The sequence below is a fragment of the Bufo bufo genome, chromosome 3, assembly GCF_905171765.1.
Source record: "Bufo bufo chromosome 3, aBufBuf1.1, whole genome shotgun sequence".
NCBI classification, from domain to species: domain Eukaryota; kingdom Metazoa; phylum Chordata; class Amphibia; order Anura; family Bufonidae; genus Bufo; species Bufo bufo.
The window spans coordinates 523,944,247-523,968,242 of NC_053391.1; positions in this window are offsets into that span (position 1 = coordinate 523,944,247).

A 23,996-nucleotide genomic window follows, 5' to 3' on the forward strand; every position below is an offset into this window, starting at 1 on the left:
TTGTCGTCAATAATGTTATAAGGACCTTTCCACGACGGAAGAAACTTCTTTTCTTTTACCCGGTCCAGAGCAAACTTGTAAAGATGCACTTTATCACCTATCTCATACTCCTTCTTAGTGGTTTTCAGATCATAATATTTTTTATTACTTTCTCGAGATTCTTCTGTGTGAAAGAAAAAGTGTGTTGAAGATGCTGATGAAGGTTCTCCTATACTGGTGTGTCGTAGCTGCATTGATCAAATTGTGATCAGAGGTGCGATACAAGAGATGTTGTGGAAGTACCATTCTTCTACCGGTCATCAGCTCAAAGAGTGACATCTTAGTAGCAGCACTTGGAGTGGCTCTAATAGCCATGAGCACTAAAGGCAACTTCAGGTCCCAGTCTATACCTGATTCCTTAACGTACTTCATAAGAATGTTGACAATTGACTGGTTATACCGCTCTACTGATCTACTAGATGCTGGACGATAAGCAATGTGTAATTTCCGTTTGACACCCAAGATCTTCCACATCTGAGACATTACCTCACTTATGCAATGCGGTCCACGGTCCGTATTAATCCTCAACGGTAGCCCAAATCTGTAAAATACATGGTTAATAAGCAAAGTGGCGCATGTTTCAGCTGTGTTATTACAAGCCGGTAAACATTCTACCCACTTGGTAAACACACAAGTGACTGTTAAAATGTATTTGTTTCCTCTGGATGACCATGTGACAGGACCTATAAAGTTAATCTGTATATCGGACCATGGCATGAGAAACCCTTTTTCCGAAGTGGGGCACGGTGTGTGGGACCTTGAGGTTGGAACTGAGCACAAACTAGACAACCTTGAGAGTAAGTTTGGACATCTTTCAACATATGAGGCCAATAAGCATAATCAGGTAGTGATTCGTAGGTAATCTTCTCACCACTGTGACCGGTTGTAGGCGTATCATGAGCATGTTGTAACATTAAGCCTCTAAATGTAGTGGGAATACCATTGTTTGAGGTCCTCATTAATAAACCATCTCAAATACTGAATTGAGATTTGGTTTTCACTAGTAATCAGAGGTCTTCTTTTGGGGCATAATCCTCCTCCGATAATGGATTGCTACTAGGATCTTCAATGTGTTTATATAAGTTCCCAAGTATAGGATCTTCCTTTTGGCTTTTAATTAGATCCTGACTTATAGACTCTTGACTCCATTGAACCACATTATTTTCAGTCTATGCCCTAGCTTGGCATCTAGTAACAGCTTCAATGGGTATCATTCCTAGTAGATGATCTATGTCTATATTATCACCATTTACAGCCCCTTGTTTGGCAAGCTTATATGCTAGATCATTACCTTCCTTGTCCATGTTCTGGGTTTTATAATGATCTTTAGTTTTTCTTCCAATAAATGGTTAAATCATTACTTTTGACTAACTCATCTATGGTACAATACAATTTGGCATGTTTCACAGGTTAATTATTAGACCGCAACATGTTATTTCTTTTCCAAGTAGGCAGTTACTCAACAAAACTGCTCCATACATAATTGGAATCTGTGACTATAACAAATTCTGTAATATTGTGCTCTAAAGCAATTTGAATAGTTTTGTATACAGAGGCTAATTCTGCCACTTGGCTACTTTCAGCACCAATCCTGTATCCTACTGAGACATTAGGGAATTTGCTTGTCCAAGTTATTCCAATACCTGCCACTAGTTTTCTATCATCCCCTACTGTGGTGTGATAAGCTCAACCATCAATGTATACACAAGGGAGTAGAGGACAGTAATCCTCATCATATGCTTTGTAAGGGTAAGAGATTTGTTCCTCTAAGAAGTCATTTAATAGCTCTTCTTTATGAGAAGGAGCTGCACAATCATGAAGTTCGGCAAGTCTTTGAGCTACCAGACTCTTTTTATTTTGTTTATACCAGACTTCCAATGGCCATCCTTGTAAAGACAACGTCCAAGCAGTTATTCTGCTGTTTGACAAATTACCATCTCTGATTTTCTTACTTTTTAAATATTGTAACGATTGGTGTGTCGTTTTAATGATGAATATCTAACCCTGAATGTAACTTCTAAAGTTTTGAAGGGCCCAGACTGTGGAAGTAACCTCATGTCCCAGGAAGTTGACCTTGGTACGACACCATTGGGCTTTCTGTAATGAGATTTTAACACCTGCCATTCCCAATTGATTAAGCACTTGCCTAATCTCTTGGGCATGCCTTTCAAACAAGGTACTTTTCAACGAAATATTATCCACTTATGTTAAATTTCCTCTTTTAGTTGCATCAGGCATAGCCTTATGTAAGAACACAGCAAATTCATGACCTGAGTTTATATAACCAAACAACATTCTGATCCAGGTGTACTGCTCATTACCAAATGTAAATGCCAATTTATATTGGTCTTCAGGACTTACCTTGATGGTCCAATATTCCTGAGCACAATCCAGTGCGGTAAAGATCCTGGCTCCTTGCATATCTGTACCAGCCGGACATATATACTTGTTTATTGAGCTGTCTAAGATCAGCACATAAATGCCACTGACCATTTGGTTTAAGGATACCAAGAATAGGATTATTAAAAGAACAGTGCACTGATCTTATAACGCCTCTTTCCTTGAGATTCCTTATTATTTCCGCTAGCAAATCATAACATGCTAGTAGAAGACGATATTGCTTGATATAAACAGGAGGTGCCTTAGGATCAGTCTGAATTCTGGCAATGTGTATGTCTGTTAGACCACAATCATAGGAATCTTTAGCAAAGATATCCTTGAACTCCAGGAGGACTTTTAATTGTTGGCGCTCTAGATCATTGGAGCATCCATCAGCTAAGGATATTTGTTGCTCGACCATTTGCAGAAATCCAGGAAAAACTTCAGGTTGACCTATTTCATAGACTTCCTCAAGCCTGTCAGTGAGGTCATGATTTGATTTACTAACCATTTCAGTAAACTCACAATATTCCTCAGCTTGCTTCTCATTAAGTGCATGAATAAAGGTAAAGAAGGTTTCCTCCACCTTGCAGTTACCTTCTTCAGGATTAAAAGGATAAACTGAATTGATAGAGAACAATCCTTCAGGAGAAGAATAAAATGATTGTTCAACCATTTGCTCATCGGTGAGATATGATTCAGGTATAAGGCCAATAATTAAATTTTGAAACCCAAAGGTATAATAATCTGAATCTAATGCCAGACCAATTACAGTATCTTTTGACAAATGGACTTAATTTGGCATACCATTATTAACAATAATTTTGGTTTGTAAGGGATGTATGCTTACCATAGGTGTATGATATACTGAAATTCCTAGTTGATGCATCCTGTTTGAGAGGCATATTAAGGCATCAGTATTCTTTAGCGTCTGACATTTTGATACCTGAATAGGTAACAGGAAATTATTAGTACCTGGAGGGATTATAACATCTTGTGGTATTAATACACTTACCTCATATGGCAGTATCTGGGAGGATTTGAGGGCTTAATGTTCATTCATAAAACGTCCTGGATTCCCTTTTAATCTAGACCACATTGTGGAATTCACCATATCCATGTGTATAGCAAAGCAATGTAATATGTCGTAGCCAATGTAAATATGATATTGTGGCTCATTGAGTAACAGGAATAAATGAGTGACGGATTTACCCCAAATAGAAATGGATAACATGCAATTTGCAACTAGATTATGACTGTTAGAATCATCATCCATATCATGGACCCAGTTATCCTGAGGGTTTGGTTACCAAATTACTTTAGGATTGTCCATTTGTTTTAGTACAGTAGGTCCCTACTAATTTAACTGTTCTCCTTGCGTAAATTCAGTTTAGCCCTCTTAGTTCTCCCTAGGTCATTAACCTGTAATGGGAAGAACATATAATCATTCACCTTTTCAATCCCCACCAGGAATTGTGCTTAATCACTGAACCCAGTAGAGTCAGTATTTTCTGGATGGAGATGAATGGTGAGAACATCACCTTCCAAGCAAACATCTCTAACTCTTTCAGGAGATATACTTATGGTGTTATCTTCCTATCCACCTATGGTGGAGGTCGGTGTTGCCTGTAAGAAGGAGACATCTGGAACTTGGCTATTCCTAAAATGTATCTCAATAGAGTTTGGCCTTTCTTCAATCACACGGCAACTACGCAGACTGTGATAGGATTGGGAATGCTCATAGTTAATAGGCATTCTCACTTGGGACCAGATAACCTTATTGATAAAATCAACAATAGGATTTAATCTCCTTAGGAGATTGATACCAATAATTAAGCGATTAGAGGGCAAATCCACTATCACTGCGGGATGGCAGATTACTTTATTTCCCAAGTTGAACTTCAGCCAAGCTTTTCCTAAGACCTTTAGGGCAATACCTGAGACACTTACAAGGTTAGCCGTAAAACTTTTTATCCTATACTTCCCAGAAGAAAAATCCTGTATTTGTTGAAAATATTTCTGAGATAAAATGGTAACTTGGCTAGTGTTGATCGAGCACCAAAGTGCTCGGGTGCTCTGGTGCTCGAGTAGAAAACACTTTGTGATGCTTGGGTGCTCTACAGAGCACCCGAGCACAATGGTAGTCAATGGGAGAAACCAAGCATTAAACCAGGCACCCCCTGGTCTGTAGAGGGGGGGGTGCCAGGTCCCACTGAGGTCCACGCAGAAGATCGCTGTACAGTGAGGGAATCCTCCAGTGTGAGTCTGCGGCTTAGGAGTCCCTGCTTTGACTCCATATATAGCTATGTCCATATATGGAGTCAGTGTTAACCTGTGGTGAAATATGAAATTATACTTCTGCTGTATAGGAATACTTACTACATGACAAACTACTATGATGTCTTTTTGACACAGTTTATCATTCAGCTTTATAGCTGAGTGGAAAAAGTCCTTACCTCTAATGTAGACGGTTGTGAGTTCAAATCCTGCAAGAAAAATTCCATAAATAGAGGCTAAATTTAATTTAAATTGGATTTAAATGCACTGACTCGAGCATCGCACACAAGGTATTCGGCCGAACACTGTGATGTTTGAGCCGAACTAGTTTTTGGCTGAGCATGCTCGCTCAACACTATTGGCTATCTGTGTCCATTAAAGCCAATATTTGCTGAAAATTCCACTTTAATAAAATTCCTATGTTCTATCTCATGTAAGGGACATAGATATTTTGGATAACAAGTGAAGCTGCTTTCTTGCTCTCTGGGTATTTTGGCCGGCGACCCCCCTCCTTCTTTTTCATAGGCAAGAGTGCCTGTAAGGCTTTGCACGGCTGAAGACTCGGTGGGCTGCAAGATAAAATCACAAAAATGTCGCCACTCCTCCTTGACATTTGGCATTTGAAGGGTTAAATTATTTTCAGACATTCAGACACATGGGTTATTTTGCTCACTTTTGCATATTGGTAAATCATTGTCATTTGCATGAGTTGACACTTTTACCTGTTTCTCCCCATTTATGATTGAGGAGGGCTTTCTACAGGAGAAGCTGCCCCTAAAAAAAGGTTTTTGGGTTTAGTAGTGAGAGTGTTGGATACTTTTTCCATCTGTTGTACCAACACCCTAAATTGGCTCTGGATCTGAACCTTTGGAGGTTGATTTTGGGAATTAGATGCTTGAGACTTACCGGAAGCTTATGATTTAGAATAATTCTGAATCTTTTCTGGGCCGTGTTGGAATTTCCTGAAATAACCTCTCTCATATCTTCTGAAAGGAGGAAACCCCCTTTTTACAAACTGATCCTTTTTATCTGGGTTCTCATCAACATTTGACACCTCATTATCATCTGGCCTAGGTATAGCTTTATTCAGATGGGGAGGCCTGGAATTTTTTACAACTTTAGCATAACTCCTTCTGGGAGCCTCAAACTGTCCCTGAAACATTTTTATGTGAGTCTCAGCTGTTTCGTCATTTTTTTTTTTTAAATCTCCTATCCTTAGACTCCTAGCTATTTTGTAAAGCGGCATACAGAGTTGGACTTTCTGTCAATAACCAGTCCAGAGTTTTTCTGGAATGGTAATCCCCCGCCAGAATAAATTTTATTTTATTTGGCAAAGCATCATAAAACAGTTGGATGAATTCATGGCTTTCAAAATTGGAATCTTTCTCAGCCAAGCCATAGGCATTTTTGAGAACAGACAAAATTTGGCTGACATTTCAAAGTGAAAATGGCTCTCCTTGCAGTAGTAGCTGACCGATCGGGACCAAATCTGTCTTTATTTCTGAATTGACCTCAGACCAGGTATTTATGCCCATATCAAGGAGGGAATTAAAGAAATACCTGTTCTTTGGATCAAACACTCATGAAATGAATAAAATTTTCTGTTTTTCATGTTTTTATATGTAGGGTCTTCATCGCCTCCTCATAAGTTTCTATATGATTAATTATAGAAGGTGAGGCTTTCTTAGTAAATAGACCCACAGTTTATTTTAAAAACTTGATGACTTTTGTCATATCAACCACAGGCTGATAGACTTTCTTATCACTCCTATGTGACAAACTTTTGGAGTGCTCATAAAGGGAGATGGTTTCTTATTTAGGAAGAGAATGTTCGTAAATAAAAATTTATTCTTCTTCCTCGGAGGGGACTCCATAATCCCTTTCTACATCTGACCCCCAAACAGAAAGTTTAACCTTTACTCTGCTGGCATTTTTTCCTGTATCAACTGCAGATATGCCAGATCTTGGCTACCTAACTTTTGTTGCAAATTTTTATTAACAGTGAACAACCTTTTACATTCTTTTTATAGAGCCAATTTTGACCTTTGACATTCTGACTAGAGTTGAGCGAACCCGAACTGTAAAGTTTGGGTTCGTACCAAACTTTAGGGTTTTCAGCACCAGGACCCAAACCCGAACATTTACGTAAAAGTTCGGGTTCGGGTTCGGTGTTCGGTGATTTTTATGGCACTTTTTGAAAGGCTGCAAAGCAGCCAATCAACAAGTGTCATACTACTTGCCACAAAAGGCCATCACAGCCATGCTTACTATTCGCATGGCTGTGATTGGCCAACTGCAGCATGTTACCCAGCCTCTATTTAAGCTGGAGTCACGTAGCGCCACCCGTCACTCTGCTCGGATTAGTGTAGGGAGAAGCTGCAGCTGCTGTGAGGGAGAGATCAGTGAGAAATCTTATGAAGATTCAGAACTGATTCTTTACTCAGTGATCTACAGCAAATGTGTTTTGTGGGTGCAGAGCACAATTTTTTTAAGCCTTCCCTGAGCCAACTACTACTGAAAACGAACTTTTTTTCCTTCAGTTAGTCAATATTAATAGATAATCGGCAGCAATTTTATGCAACGATAGTGCACCAGCACAGGCTATCTGTATGTCTGCAAGTCCAGAAATACAGCTTTTTGGTTACTGGGGTGAAAAAAATACATCTGTTTCATATAGTGCACATCTGGGATTAGACATGCATAAGTGAGTGTCACATTTAGGCCAGAAATACGGCTTTGTGCTTACTGGGGTGAAAAAACCCTCTGATAAACTGCACATGTGGGATTAGACGTGCATAAGTGAGTGTCACATTTAGGCCAGAAATACGGCTTTGTGCTTACTGGGGTGAAAAGAATAAATGTGTTTCATATAGTGCACATCTGGGATTAGACGTGCATAAGTGAGTGTCACATTTAGGCCAGAAATACGGCTTTGTGCTTACTGGGGTGAAAAAAATACATCTGTTTCATATAGTGCACATCTGGGATTAGACGTGCATAAGTGAGTGTCACATTTAGGCCAGAAATACAGCTTTTTGGTTACTGGGGTGAAAAAAATACATCTGTTTCATATAGTGCACATCTGGGATTAGACGTGCATAAGTGAGTGTCACATTTAGGCCAGAAATACGGCTTTGTGCTTACTGGGGTGAAAAAACCCTCTAATATACTACACATCTGGGATTAGACATGCATAAGTGAGTGTCACATTTAGGCCAGAAATATGGCTTTGTGCTTACTGGGGTGAAAAAACCCTCTGATATACTGCACATCTGGGATTAGACGTGCATAAGTGAGTGTCACATTTAGGCCACAAATACGGCTTTGTGCTTACTGGGGTTAAAAAACCCTCTGATATACTGCACATCTGTGATTAGACGTGCATAAGTAAGTGTCACATTTAGGCCACAAATACCGCTGTCATATAGAGTTTTAAAAAAAAAATTGAGTGCAATACCCTACTTTAGGGTTTTTATTGGCGGTTAATTATTTTTAACAGACTTAACCACTTTTTTCTTTGCTTTGTGAACGCTAACTTTGAGGCAAACATCTAATAAGGGACACGGTCATGGTCGTGGTGGTGGTGTTGGTGGAGCCTCTGGTGCAGGGAGAGGACGTGGCCGTTCTGCCACAGCTACCCGTCCTACTTAACCTACTACCTCAGGTCCCAGTAGCCGCCAGAATCTACAGCAATATTTTTTTTTTTAAACTCGTTTTATTAAAAGAGAATGACACAAGTATGGCATACATGTAGCAATGTGATGGCCCATGCAGGGGCGCCTCAGAAATACCAAGAGAACAGTGATACATAAAGACATTGACATTTATCAGGACTCTAGCATGTAAAAGGACATGTTCTTAACCCTGACGACATACAATATTCACAGAATAGACAAATCACACACATAAATGCTCCAACATTAACATCAGTGATAACAGTACTATAAAGTATCTAAATATTGGTTCGAAGATCAATGTGACCCATCAGCCGTCGAGTGCAGACACGATGAGTGTAAGGTGAGAGGAGAGGCACACCAGTCACCCCAGACTTTATCAAATTTTTGTGGACACCCCCTATGCTTATACACGATGTTCTCCATGGAGACTGCGTGATTCACAAGAGTGAGCCATTGTCCCTTCGAGGAGGGGGAATCTCTCATCCATCTTATGGCAATTGCCTTTCTAGCTAGAAATAGTGTTTCCATTAAGAAGATTCTGTGGTAGTGTGACCACGACTCTTCATCAATGACTCCCAGAATGCACATCTTGGGGCATAACGGCAATGTAACAGGAACCATAGTTGCAAGGACCTCCAGAACTGAAATCCAGAACTGTCAAATGAACTCACAATCAACATCATATGCCAAAAATTGGCTCCAACAGCATCGCATCTATGGCACCTGGAGTGGCTAATCCTGCCCATCTTTTGAAGTCTGGTGGGCGTGAGATAGCTACAATGAAGGATAAAAAGCTGGATCATCCTATTATTTATAGAGGGTGATACCTTAGTCGGAGCCATTAATGCCTCCTCCCAATCCTCAGAAGACAAAGATGGTATTAGCAACTTCCATCTGCCCTCAACGGCCAACGGGGCCACCAGCAGGCGGCAGTCCAACAAGTGTGTATATAGCGCTGAGACTATGCCTCTCGGGCCTTGCGATTTTAAAACCCCTATGATAGGGTATTTAGAAATACTCCTGTTATCACCTCTGAATTGGGCCTGTAGTGCATGTCTCAATTGGAGGTACCTGAAGAAAAGAGTACGGGACACCTGAAACTTATCCTGAATCTGGGAGAATAATCTAAGCTGCCCACTCTCATATAGATCGCCCAAAGTGAGTATACCATGCCTCTTCCATTCAGATACACCTTCCAACTTTACCAGATGTGGGAACATACAGTTATCCCATACGGGGACTTCACTTGGCAAATCCTTGTAGGAGTTTAACTTAGATGCCTGCCATATCTGATGGGCTAGCTTATGTACTGGGAGAAGACTCTTTTGAATATGGCGAGATCCCTCCAGAACGGGCCACAGCGTAGGGACTTGCAAATATTCGTGCAGGTAGCATTCTGCGTTTGGGCTTGGGGCATCGGTGACCCAATATCTCAGAAATCTAAGTTGACTTGCAATATAATAAAGAAAGAAGTCTGGAAGAGAAGCTCCTCCCTGTAGCCTCGGCCTCTGTAAAACTGACAGTGAGAGTTTCCTTCTAGATTTACCCCATACAAAGGAGGCTATTATAGCATGGATACGTTTAAAAAATCCCCTGGGAACTGGCGTACAGGCGTGGGACAGCAAGTATAAACCCTTGGGCAAGAGTACCATCTTTACCAGGTTCAGTCTACCCATAACCGACAAAGGGAGGGTCTCCCATGTTTTAACCTTATCTTGGACTATGGTTTCTAAGGGTTCAATATTCAATACATAGGAAAGTTGGGGCTCTTTAGTGATTATTACCCCTAAGTATTTAAACCTATCAACTACAGGCAGGTTGTTTCGGCAACTAGGCCAATCATGGTTCCAGAGTGGCATGATGGCAGTCTTGCCCCAGTTTATGTGCAGCCCGGAGTATTGCCAAAGCGCTCTATGATTTCAATAGCTCTTAGTAGAGACACTTCTGGTTCCGACATAAAGAGGATCAAGTCGTCTGCATACAGTCCAATCCTGTCTTCCCTATCTCCCTCGCAGACACCTGCATAAACCTGGTCCTGTCTAAATCTAATGGCCAGATGCTCTATGGCAATTGCAAACAGCAAAGGCGAGAGCGGGCATCCCTGCCTCGTGCCTCTGAGTAAGGGGAACCTATCAGAGTGGGAACCGTTAAGTTGAATGCTAGCAGTGGGTTTTTTACATAATATTTCTATCCATTTAATGAATTTAGGACCGAAGCCAAAGCTGCCCAGCACTGCAGTCAAAAAGGGCCATTCCAGCGAATCGAAAGCCTTGGCCGTGTCCAGTGAGGCCAGAGCCCATCTCTCCTTCTTAGCTACCCCCAGCTGGGCAATTACTTGAGCCCTCCTAATGTTGTCTGATGTGGACCTTCCAGGCATGAAGCCCGACTGATCAAAGTGAATTATTGACGTGATGACCTTATTCAATCTATTGGCTATAACTCTGGTCAGGATTTTATAGTCCAAGTTTAAAAGTGAAATTGGACGATAAGATCCACATTCCAATGAGTCCTTGCCAGGCTTCAAGATCACAACAATGGATGCATCATACATGGAATCTGACAAGGAGCCACGGGAGTGCACCGCTCGGTACAGGTTCAGTAACTGAGGGTTTAGATTTTCCCCATACTTAGAATATACCTCTACCGGGATGCCATCTGGGCCTGGGGCTTTCCCTGTCGGTAGATCCTTAATGGCTCTCTCCACTTCCTCTAATGTAATATCCTCCTCCATAAGACCCTTATCTAGGTCCGCTAGCCGAGGATGAGACACTTCAGTGAGGTAGGACTCTAATTCTAGCCTTGAGTAAGTAGCTGCTGATTTGTATAGGTCTCTGTAAAAATTATGAAAGCATTTCAATATGTCTTGCACCGATTCCATTATGCGGCCGTCAGTCTCCTGTATCCTGAGTACCGGGGGAGACATATTATTAGTGCGTGCTATATGCGCAAGTAACTTCCCTGTCTGATTGCCTGTTTCAAACACCTGTTGCTTAAGGAAGAAGAGCTTCCTTTTGCTCTTTTCCTCCAGATGCAGCATGTACATTCTCCCTCTGGATAACCACTCTACTCTGCGCTCTTCAGAGGGGGACTCAGTGAACGCCCTCTCTGCCTCCTTGCAGCTGGCATGTAAATCATTTTCCTTATGTTGCAAATCTCTCTTAACGTATGAGATGGAGGATTTGATGCAACCTCTAAGGTACGCTTTCATTGTCTCCCAAAGCAATAGAGCGTCTGTAGACTCGCCCTGTACCTCAAAGAACATCCTCAACTGATCAGGGATTCTGTCATTTAAACCAAACAAGGACAGCCAGAAAGGGTGTATCACGCATCTTACTGCCAGCGCCGGCATGATCAGTCAGGGCCAACTCCGCCAATAATGGGGCATGATCGGACGGGCCCTGTGGTCCGTGCCTAATTTTCACCAGGTCAGTATATACTATGGCATTGCCAAACAAGTAGTCAATTCTGGACAGGGCTCCCCTGGCAGGGGTAAAGCAAGAGTATTCCCTCGTTAGTGGGTTCCTGGCTCTCCACATGTCTACCTATCCCATCTCCTGCGATATTCTGGCAAGAACCGTGCTGTTCCCTCCCGTCCCTCCTCTATCTGCCCTGCAGCTGAATCTGTCTAAATCCTCACTGACTACTTGATTAAAGTCTCCCATACATATGAAACGGGCATTGGGATAATTAGCCACAAAACCCGTGACTGCTTGTAGAAGGGATAGAGATGCAGGAGGGGAATTATACAAATTAACAATCACATAGGGGACACAGTTAATATGAGCATGTATGAAAATGTACTGCCCTCCCTGATCCACAGCTGAGTAGTGAATCTCGCATCTGAGACTTCTATGGAACAGCAGGGCCATACCTCTGGAGTGAGAGCTCCCATATGAGTTGAATAAGTGTTGCGCCCAGGGCTTTTTCAACCTGATCCCTGTTTCCGGGGTGAGGTGGGTTTCTTGAAGGCCCAGAATATAAGGATTAAAGGAGCGTATTTGAGAAAAAATCGCAATCCTCTTATTAGGGTCTCCCAGTCCCCTCACGTTCCATGACATCACTCTCATGGAGGCCATGGAATCACCAGGTTTGAATCAAGGACAAATACCCAGATCCACATTGTATACACTGACAGTTTAGGCATTTGATCAATATAAAGCAAAGACTCCCCTGTTGCTATCATGAAGAGAGATGGCCATACTTGAGACATATAAGCTTGAGCATACAAAAACGTAATACCGAACAATAACATTATAAACATAAAGGTGTCGAATCCTAATCCGACTAACTTGGTGGCCCTTAACTCGGGGACCTGTATAGTGCAAATAGGTGTTATAACCATACAGGTATTGCTCCTACCCCCATTCAGCAAATATATGCAAAACTGCAGGCCTTAATACATGACAATAGAACATGTTGACAAAGTGACTGGTGCTGTGTGAAGGGAAACGCCCTGCATTTAAGTGAGAACACACATAAGACTATCAAATGCAGTCCAGAACATGAAAAAGTGACCAATATCAGCTGTGCTGCGTATTAAATAATGTCATGCTCAGGGGAAACAAGAACAAGTCCCCCTAGAATCAGACATATGGGGATGTTTTAATACTTGCTGTGAACAGACAGCGAAAAGTTCAGCGCGGTCCGGGACACGCAGCTTTTCTTGAGGCCCAGTCCTCCGCCTCGCGAGGATCATTGAAAAAGACGGTTTTATCGCCGTCTATGACTCTAAGGCGGGCCGGATAAGCCATCGAATATTGAAGATTTAGATCCCGAAGGCGACGTTTGACTGCAACAAATGTGGCTCTCCTCTTCTGGAGATCTGCAGAGAAATCCGGAAAAAGGGAGATCTTTGCATTTTCATGCCTGATGTCTTGCTTGCTTCTGGCCTGGCTAAGGATAAGATCCCGGTCTCTCCAATTCAGCAGACGCGCCAAGAGGGGTCTAGGAGGAGCCCCTGGTGGGGGGTATCTGGCTGGGACACGATGTTCCCTCTCCACGGTATATGCAGGAGAGAAGGGTGCCTCAAGGAACTGCTATTTAAACCAGGCCTCTAGGAAGGCCGCAGGATCTCTGCCCTCAGCTTTCTCCGGTAGGCCCAAGATCCTCACATTTTTGCGGCGCAATCTATTTTCCAGGTCGTCACATTTCTGTTGCAACTGACCTACGGATCGCTCCAGGTCTTGCATCTTCCCTGCCATGGGTCTGGTCAGATCTTCAAGCGCAGACACGCGATCTTCTGTGTTTTTGACCCGATCTCTGAGCTGCTGCATGTCATGGCGGAGCAGGCCCACATCCACTCTCACCTCCTCCAGCTTCCCGGTGAGTGAGGTTTGGCATGATGATATTGCCACTAGTAACTGCTCATAAGCTGCCTTGAGGGTAAACTCCTGCTCAGCGCCTTCCTCTGCATCCGCCTGTTGGGCAGCCTGCCCGCGGGTAACAGCCGCACGTGTAGGAGTCGTGGCTCCACTTTGGGCCTCAGACCTGGCGAACTCTGAGCTTCTCTGCAGCTGTTTGCACTTTGCTGGGCCCCATAGTCGGTGTGCGGGGTCTCCTCCGTCTCTTACACACCGTCCACTCTGTGCCTGGAGTCGGCAGTTTGTCAGGATGGTGAAGGATTATCGAGGGTAAGTTGAGCTACTCACAGAAGCGTGCTCACATGCCAGCTGCTGGCCACGCCCCCCCATCTACAGCGATATTTGGTCGGGTCTAATGCCGTTCTAAGGATGGTAAGGCCTGAGCAAGTACAGGCGCTAGTGAATTGGGTGGCCTACAGTGGATCCAGCACATTCACATTATTTCCCACCCAGTCTTCTGCAGAAAGCGCACAGGTGGCGCCTGAAACCCATGCCCATCAGTCTGTCACATTAACCCCGTACATATCGGGGAACCTGTCTGAGCCTCAAGTCATGCAGCAGTCTCTTATGCTGTTTGAAGACTCTGCTGGCAGGGTTTCCCAAGGGCATCCACCTAGCCCTTCCCCAGGGGTGGAAGACATAGAATGCACTGACGCACAACCACTTATGTTTCCTGATGAGGACATGGGAATACCACCTCAGCACGTCTCTGATGATGACAAAACACAGGTGCCAACTGCTGCGTCTTTCTGCAGTGTGCAGACCAAAAAGGAGGTCAGGGAGGAAGACTGGGTGCAAGACGATGCAGGGGACGATGAGGTCCTAGACCCCACATGGAATGAAGGTCGTGCCACTGACTTTCAGAGTTCGGAGGAAGAGGCAGTGTTGAGACCGAGCCAACAGCGTAGCAAAAGCGGGAGCAGGGTGCAAAAGCAGAGCAGCCATCGCCAAAACAGTTCACCTGCTACTGGCCACCGTCACCAGGGACCGAGCACACCAAAGGCAGCTTCAAGGAGTTCCCTGGCATGGCACTTCTTCACACAATGTGCTGACGACAAGACCCGAGTGGTTTGCACGCTGTGCCATCAGAGCCTGAAGCGAGGCATTAACAATCTGAACCTTAGCACAACCTGCATGACCAGGAATCTACATGCGAGACACGGGCTGCAGTGGAGTAAGCACCTTCAAAACCAAGAAAGGGCTCAGGCCCCTCCTGCTCCCTTTTCTGCTACTGCCTCAGCCTCTTCCTCCGCCTCTGGAGGAACGTTGGCACCTGCCGCCCAGCAAGCAGAGGATGTGCCACCTACAACACCACCTCAATCACCAAGCATCTCCACCATGTCACACGGAAGCGTTAAGCTTTCCATCTCACAAACCTTTGATAGAAAGCGTAAATTCCCACTTAGCCACCCTCGATCCCTGGCCCTGAATGCCAGCATTTCTAAACTGCTGGCCTTTGAAATGCTGTCATTCAGGCTGGTGGAGACAGACAGCTTCAAACAGCTCATGTCGCTTGCTGTCCCACAGTACGTCGTTCCCAGCCGCCACTACTTCTCCAGGAGAGCCGTGCCCTCCCTGCATAACCAAGTATCGGATAAAATCAAGTGTGCACTGCGCAACGCCATCTGTGGCAAGGTCCACCTAACAACAGATACGTGGACCAGTAAGCACGGCCAGGGATGCTTTATCTCCATAACTGCACACTGGGTAAATGTAGTGGCAGCTGGGCCCCAGGCGGAGAGCTGTTTGGCGCACGTCCTTCCGCCGCCAAGGATCGCAGGGCATCATTCTTTGCCTCCTGTTGCCTCCTCTTCCTACTCGGCTTCCTCCTCCTCTTCTACCACCTCCTCATCCGGTCAGCGACAGACCTTCACCACCAACTTCAGCAAAGCCAGGGGTAAACGTCAGCAGGCCGTTCTGAAACTGATGTGTTTGGGGGACAGGCCCCACACCGCGCTGGAGTTGTGGCGGGGTATAGAACAACAGACCAACGAGTGGTTGCTGCCAGTGAGCCTCAAGCCCGGCCTGGTGGTGTGCGATAATGGGCGAAATCTCGTTGCAGCTCTGGGACTAGCCGGTTTGACGCACATCCCTTGCCTGGCGCATGTGCTGAATTTGGTGGTGCAGAAATTCATTCACAACTACCCCGACATGTCAGAGCTGCTGCGTAAAGTGCGGGCCGTCTGTGCGCACTTCCGGCGTTCTCATCCTGCCGCCGCTCGGCTGTCTACTCTACAGCGTAACTTCGATCTTCCCGCTCACTGCCTCATATGCGACGTGCCAACCAGGTGGAACTCCACCTTGCACATGCTGGAGAGACTGTGCGAGCAGCAGCAGGCCATAGTGGAGTTTCAGCTGCAGCACGCACGGGTGAGTCGCACTGCGGAACAGCACCACTTCACCACCAATGACTGGGCCTCCATGCGAGACCTGTGTGCCCTGTTGCGCTGTTTCGAGTACTCCACCAACATGGCCAGTGGCGATGACGCCGTTATCAGCGTTACAATACCACTTCTGTGTCTCCTTGAAAAAACACTTAGGGTGATGATGGAAGAGGATGTGGCCCAGGACGAGGAGGAGGAAGAGGGGTCATCGCTAACACTTTCAGGCCAGTCTTTTAGAAGTGGCTCAGAAAGAGGATTTTTGCAACAGCAGAGGCCAGGTACAAATTTGGCCAGCCAGGGCCCACTACTGGAGGACGAGGATGGGGATGAAGCATGTTCACAGCGGGGTGGCATCCAACGCAGCTCGGGCCCATCACTGGTGGGTGGCTGGGGGGGATACGGAGGACGCAGACGATACGCCTCCCACAGAGTACAGCTTGTCCTTACCTCTGGGCACCCTGGCACACATGAGTGACTACATGCTGCAGTGCCTGCGCAACGACTGCAGAGTTGCCCACATTTTAACGTGTGCTGACTACTGGGTGGCCACCGTGCTGGATCCCCGTTACAAAGAAAATGTGCCATCCTTAATTCCCTCACTGGAGCGTGATCGGAAGAGGCGCGACTACAGGCACACGCTGGTAGACGCGCTCCTGAGAGCATTCCCGACTGACGCCGGGGGACAAGTGGAAGCACAAGGCGAAGGCAAGGGAGGAGGAAGAGGTCGCCAACGCAGCTGTGTCAGCGCCAGCACCTCAAAAGGCAGGGTTAGCATGGCCGACATGTGGAAAAGCTTTGTCACCTAGCCACAAAAACCGGCCCCAACTGCTGATATGGAGCGTGTTAGCAGGAGGCAGTATTTGAAAAAACATGGTGGAACAGTACCTGTGCACACAACTACACATACTGACTGATGGTTCTGCCCCATTCAACTTCTGGGTCTCCAAATTGTCCACATGGCCAGAGCTTGCTCTGTATGCCTTGGAGGTGCTGGCCTTCCCTGCAGCCAGTGTACTCTCTGAACGTGTATTTAGCACGGCAGGAGGCGTCATTACAGACAGACGCAGCCGTCTGTCCACAGCCAACGTGGACAAGCTCACATTTATTAAAATGAACCAGGCTTGGATCCCACAAGACTTGTCTGTACCTTGTGCAGAATAGACATTTATACCACCATCAAACATACATTCTTGTACTCAAGTCAAGTGCAATGATTCTTTGTTTTCTTTTTTTTTTATTTGCCCCAATATTTTGGGGGCTACCTACCCCAATAAAAAATAAAATAAAAATATTGTTGTCTACCTCCTCCACCTCCATTGCTGCCTCCACCTACAACACCACATTCACCGCCTCCTCAACCTCCGACTCCATATCAACCTCCTTCTCTGAGTTGTAGGTTAATAATTTGTAATTTTTAGTTATTTTATTTCATTTTAAGTTATTTCCATATCCACATTTGTTTGCAGAGCAGTTGCCATGCTCTTAAACACATTTTACTGCCTTTTACATCCCTCTAGCCTTTTCAAGGACTATTTTAGAACCATTTTAATAAAAAAAAAGTGCCAAATTTTAGTGCCCTAAATTTAAAAAATTCTAATTTTCAATTGTAGGGTGACATTTTACCATTTTTGGTGTATACAAACCCCTGCTGTGCCTGGGTGACAGGGGCCTAAATCTCTCAGAATCCTCTGTTCTATTGCTGGGTGACAAGAACCCCCTTTTGCCGTGAATGAACCCCTGCTGTGCCTGGGTGACATGGGCCTAAATCTCTCAAAATCCTCTTTTGTATTGCTAGGTGACAAGAACCCCCTTTTGCCGTGAATGAACCCCTGCTGTGCCTGGGTGACAGGGGCCTAAGTCTCTCAAAATCCTCTGTTCTATTGCTGGGTGACATGAACCCCCTTTTGCCGTGAATGAACCCCTGCTCTGCATTGCTGACAGGGAACTAAATTTAGTGAAAACATCTGTTACTGATCGGAAGATGCGACTACAAGCGCACGCAGCTGATGGCATTTCCACCTGACAGCGGGGGCACAGTGGAAGCACAAAGAGAAGGCAGAGGAGGAGGAAGAGGTCGCCAACGCAGCTGGGGCACCGCCAGCACCTGAGAAGGCAGGGTTAGCATGGCCAAAATGTGGAAAAGCTTTGTCAGCCTTGGAGGTGCTGACCTGCCCTGCAGCCAGTGTATAGTGTGAACGTGTGTTTAGCACGGCAGAGAGCATTATCACAGGCCGCAGCCAATGTGGACAAGCTTACGTTTATTAAAATGAACCAGGCATGGATCCCACAGGACTTGTCCGTACCTTGTGCAGAATAGACATTTATACCAGCCTCAACCATCCATTCTTGTACTCAAGTGCACTTATTCTTTGTTTTATTTTGTTATATGTCCCAATATTTTGGGGGATACCCCAATTTAAAAATAAAAAATAACACAAATCAGTGTTGGCTACCTATTCCTCCTTCACCGCCGCTTCCACCTACACCGCCACGTCAACCTACACCGCCACATCCACCCATCCACCGCCTCCTCAACCTCCTAATCCTATATCCAGATTGTTATTTTTATTTTTTCTGTATTTTATGTTATTTTAAGTCATTTCCCTATCCACATTTGTTTGCAGAACAGTTGTCATGCTCTTAAGCACATTTTGATGCCTTTTGCAGCCCTCTAGCCCTTTCCAGGACTATTTTAGAGCCATTTTAGTGCCCAAAAGTTCGGGTCCCCATTGACTTCAATGGGGTTCGGGTTCAAGTTTGGGTCCCGAACCCGAACTTTTTTTTCAAGTTTGGCCGAACCTGTCGAACCTGAACATCCAGATGTCCGCTCAACTCTAGTGATAACCCCCTCCATCCCTGCTAAACACATGTTCAGACAATACACTGGCTGAAGGCAAGGCCAGTCCATCCTAGGTGTAAAGGGAAAGCTCAGGGCATGTGCCCAATTTGGAGACCCAGAAGTTAAAAAGGGAAGACCCATCATCCAGTACGTGTAGGCATGTGCACACATACTGCTCCACCATGTTGCTGAAATGCTGCCTCCTGCTAAGACGTTCCATATCAGCTGGTGGTGCTAGTTGTTGTGGAGTGCTGACAAAGCAGTTCCACATTTCTGTCATGCTAACCCTGCCTACTGAGGTGCCGGTGGTTCCCCAGCTGCATTGGCGACCTCTTCCTCCTCCTCTGCCTTCGCCTTGTGCTTTCAATGTGCCCCTACTGTCAGATGCACCAGCAGCGCGTCTACTTGTGCTCGCCCATCTTACAGTCACGCTCCAGTGACGGAAGTAAGGACGGTACATTGTCCTTGGAACAGGGATCCAGCAGCGTGGCCACCCAGTAATCAGCACAAGTTAGAATGTGGGCAAATCGTTGGTCGTTGCGGAGACACTGCAGCATGTAATCACTTATGTGTGCCAGGCTGTCCAGAGGCAACGAAGAGCTGGCCTCTGTGGGAGGTGTATCATCTGTATCCTCTGTATCCCCCCAGCCATGCAACAGTGATGGCCATGAGCTGGTTTGGGTGCCACCCTGCTGTCAACATGGTTCCTCCTCCTCCATCTCCTCCTCCTCATCCTCAACCTCATCATCCTCCAGAACTGTGCCCTGGCTATACAATTGTGTACCTGGCGTATGTTGGTGTAGGAACCCACCCTCGGAGCCACTTGTGAATGACTGCCATGAAACCCTTGTAAATTATCCCTCTTACTACTCCTCCTGGGCCACATCCTCTTCCATCATCACCCAAAGCGTTTTTTCAAGGAGGCATAGAAGTGGGATAGTAACGCTGAGGACGGCATCATCGGCACTGGCCATGTTGGTGGAGTACTCGAAACAGCGCAACAAGGCACACAGGTCTCGCATGGAGGCCCACTTATTGGTGGTGTTGTTCCATAGAGCGTTTTTTCAAGGAGGCATAGAAGCGGGATAGTAACGCTGAGAACGGCGTTATCGGCACTGGCCATGTTGGTGGAGTACTCTAAACAGCGCAACAAGGAACACAGGTCTCGCATGGAGGCCCAGTCATTGGTGGTTAAGTGGTGCTGTTCAGCCGAGTGACTCACCCGTGCGTGCTGCAGCTGAAACTCCACTATGGCCTGCTTTTGCACAGTCGCACAGTCTGGCCAGCATGTGCAAGGTAGAGTTCCACCTTGTAGGCACATCGCATATGAGGCGGTGAGCGGGAAGGCCGAAGTTACGCTGCAGCACTTACAGGCGAGGAGCAGCAGGGTGAGAACGTTGAAAGCGCGCACAGATGGCCCGCACTTTCTGCAGCAGCTCTGACATATCGGGTTAATTTTTAAGGAACCTCTGCACCACCAAATTCAGCACATGCGTCAGACAAGGGATGTGCGTCAAACCGGCTAGGTCCAGAGCTGCTACAAGATTTTGCCCATCGCACATCACCAATCCCGCTTGAGGCTCACTGGCACCAACCACTCATCGGTCTGTTGTTCCATGCCCGTCCACAGCTCCTGCGCGGTGTGGGATTTGTCCCTGAAACAGCTAAGTTTTAAAACTGCCTGCTGTCATTTACCCCTGGCTGTGCTGAAGTTGGTGGTAAAGGTGTTACGCTGACCGGATGAGGAGCTGGTAGAGGATGAGGAAGCGGAGTAGAATGAGGAAGCAACACCTCGGTGGTGGAAGGACATGCGCCAAACTGCTATCCGCCTCAGGCCCAGCCGCCACTGCATTTACCCAGTGTGCTGTGAGGGAGATATAACGTCCCTGACCGTGCTTACTGGACCACGTATCTGTAGTTAAGTGGACCTTGCCACAGATGGCGTTGAGTAGTGCACACCTGATTTTGTCCCCCACTTGGTTGTGCAGGGAAGGGATGGCTCGCCTGGAAACGTAGTGGCATCTGGGCTTGACGTACTGTGGGACAGCCACCGCCATAAGGCTTTTAAAACTATCCGTCTCCACCAGACGGAATGACAGCATTTCAAAGGCCAGTAATTTTAAAATGCTGGCATTCAGGGCCAGGAATCGCGGGTGGGTAGTGAGGTACTTCCTCTTTCGCTCCAGTGTTTGGGAGACACAGAGTTGAACGCTTCCATGGGACATTGTGGAGATGCTTGGTGACCCAGGTGGTGGCGTTGCTGGCAGATCCTCTGTTTGTGGGGTGGCAGGTGCCACTGTCACTCCAGAAGTGGATGAAGACTGCAGCAGAAGATGAAGCAGGAGGAGCCAGAGACCTTTATTTGTTTTGAGGTGTCTACTCCACTGCAGCTCGTGCTTTGCACTTAGATGCCTGGTCATGCAGGTTGTGCTCAGGATGAGAACGTTTATACCTCGCTTCAGGCCCTGATTGCACAGCGTGCAAACCACTCGTGTCTTGTCATCAGCACATTGTCTGAAGAACTGCCACGCCAGGGAACTCCTTGGAGCTGGCTTTGGTGTGCTCTGTCCCTTGCTGCGATGGGCAGTAGCAGGCGTACTATCTAGGGAACGGCTGCTCCGCTTTTGCACCCTGCTCCCTCTTCTGCTGTGCTGGTGGCTCTTAGCAACCACCGCCTCTTCCTCCGAACTACACAGGTCACTCTCATGACCTTGATTCCATGTGTGGTCAAGGACCTCATCGTCTTCACCCCTGACTTCCTTGTAGGTCTGCACACTGCAGAAAGCCACAGCAGTTGGCACCTGTGTTTTGTCATCATCCAAGACGTTCTGCAGTGGTCCTCCCATATACTCATCCTGAAACATAAGTGGCTGGGCATCGGTACACACAATCTCTTCCACTTTTGGGGCAGGGCTATGGGGATGGCCCTGGGAAACCCCGCTAGCAGAGTCATCAAAAAGTAGAAGAGACTGCTCCATGACTTGGGGCTCAGATTGCTTGACTGATTTGCAAGGGAGTGAAGTGAAGGACTGATGGCCATGGGCTGCAGGTGCCAACTCTGATCTTTCAGCATGAGACTGGGTGGGAGACAATGTGAAGGAACTGGAGGCACTGTCAGCCACCCAATCTACTATCTACTGTACTTGTTCTGGCCTCAACATTCGTAGAGCCGCATTCGGCCCTACCAAATAACGCTGAAGGTTCTGTCGCCTACTTGCACCTGAGGAAGGTCTTTCACTTGTGCGTGTAGCTGGAATAGATTGACCACGTCCTCTCCCTGCAATAGGAGCTCCACCAGCAGCACCACGACCGGAGCCACGTCCCTTATTTGACGCTCTCCTCATTCTTTGCGTTCACCCACCAAACTAACAGATGTTTTTTGTCAGGCGACAATGTAACCGCCAATAGTCAACAATTAAGTTCACTGAGAGTAAGGCTGTGCCGGTGTCATAAAGAGGAAACATTTTTTGAGGTCACACAACAGTGTGACAGGCAAATTTTATACAATTACTTCACGGTCCCAAAAAATGTTTATTTGTCAACCAACAATGTAACTGCAGTATTGACTGGTTGTATTTGACTGTGACAAATGCAGCAAAGGCACCAGATGTAGGGTCTTGCAAATAATTGGTGTTTTTTTAAACCCAGAATATAACAATAGTATTTAAAGTTTGTATTTGACTGTCACAAATGCAGCAAAGGCTGCAAATTTATTATCTTTCCCAAAATGGGTGTTTTTTTTTAAAACAAGAATATAACAGCAGTATCTAACACTTGTATTGGACTGTCAGAAATGCAGCAAAGGCCTCAAATGTATTATCTTGGCAAAAAAATTGTGTTTTTTTAATACCAGAATATAACAGCACTATCTAATGCTTGTATTTCACTGTGACAAATGCAGCAAAGGCCACAGATGTAGTGTATTGTAAAAAATGTGTTTTTTTTTTAAACCCAGAATATAATTGCAGTATTTCAAGCTTGTATTTCACTGTGATAAATGCAGCAAAGGCACCAGATGTAGAGTATTTAAAAAAAATGGGTGTTTTTTTAAAACCAGAAAATAATTTCAGTATTTCAAGTTTGTATTTCACTGTGACAAATGCAACAAAGGCCGCAAATTTATTATCTTGCCCAAAATGGGTGTTTTTTTAAAACAAGAATATAACAGCAGTATCGAACACTTGTATTGGACTGTCAGAAATGCAGCAAAGGCCGAAAATGTATTATCTTGCCCAAAATGGGTGTTTTTTGTTAAAAACCAGAATATAAGAGCAGTATCTAACGCTTGTATTTCACTGTGACAAATGCAGCAAAGGCCCCAGATGTAGGGTATTGCCAAAAATGGGTGTTTTTTGAAGCCAGAATATTATTGCAGTATTTCAATCTTGTATTTCACTGTGACAAATGCAGCAAAGGCCCCAGATTTAGGGTATTTCCAAAAATGTTTTTTTTTTTTTTAAACCCACAATATAATTGCAGTATTTCAAGCTTGTACTTGACTGTCACAAATGCACATATGCTGTGCTGATGCACTGAACTTGCACAAAATGGCCGCCGACGCCCACCTAACTAACAGACGGATACAAGTTCTTTTTCTGTGTCACTGGGCACAGGGCAGGGTAAAAAATATTGTGCACTGCACCCACAAAACAAAAATCGCTGTAGATCGCTGAGTTAACAAGCACTTCTGACAAAAGATTCTTTCCTATTCTCTCCCTCACAGCAGCAGCATCCTATCTCTACGCTAATAAAAGCAGACTGATGTGCAGCGCTATGTGACTCCAGCTTATATAGAGGCTGGGTCACATGCTGCACTGGCCAATCACAGCCGTGCGATTAGTAGGCATGTCTGTGGTGGCTTCTAAGGGCGCACTAGTTGAACGCTTGTTGATTGGCCAGCCTTTGAAAAAGCGCCATTAACTCGCCGAACACCGAACCCAAACCCAAACTTTTACTGAAAAGTTTGGGTTTGGATTCGGGGTCCAAAAATCCTAAAGTTCGGTATGAACCCTTTACAGTTCGGGTTCGCTAAACCCTAGTG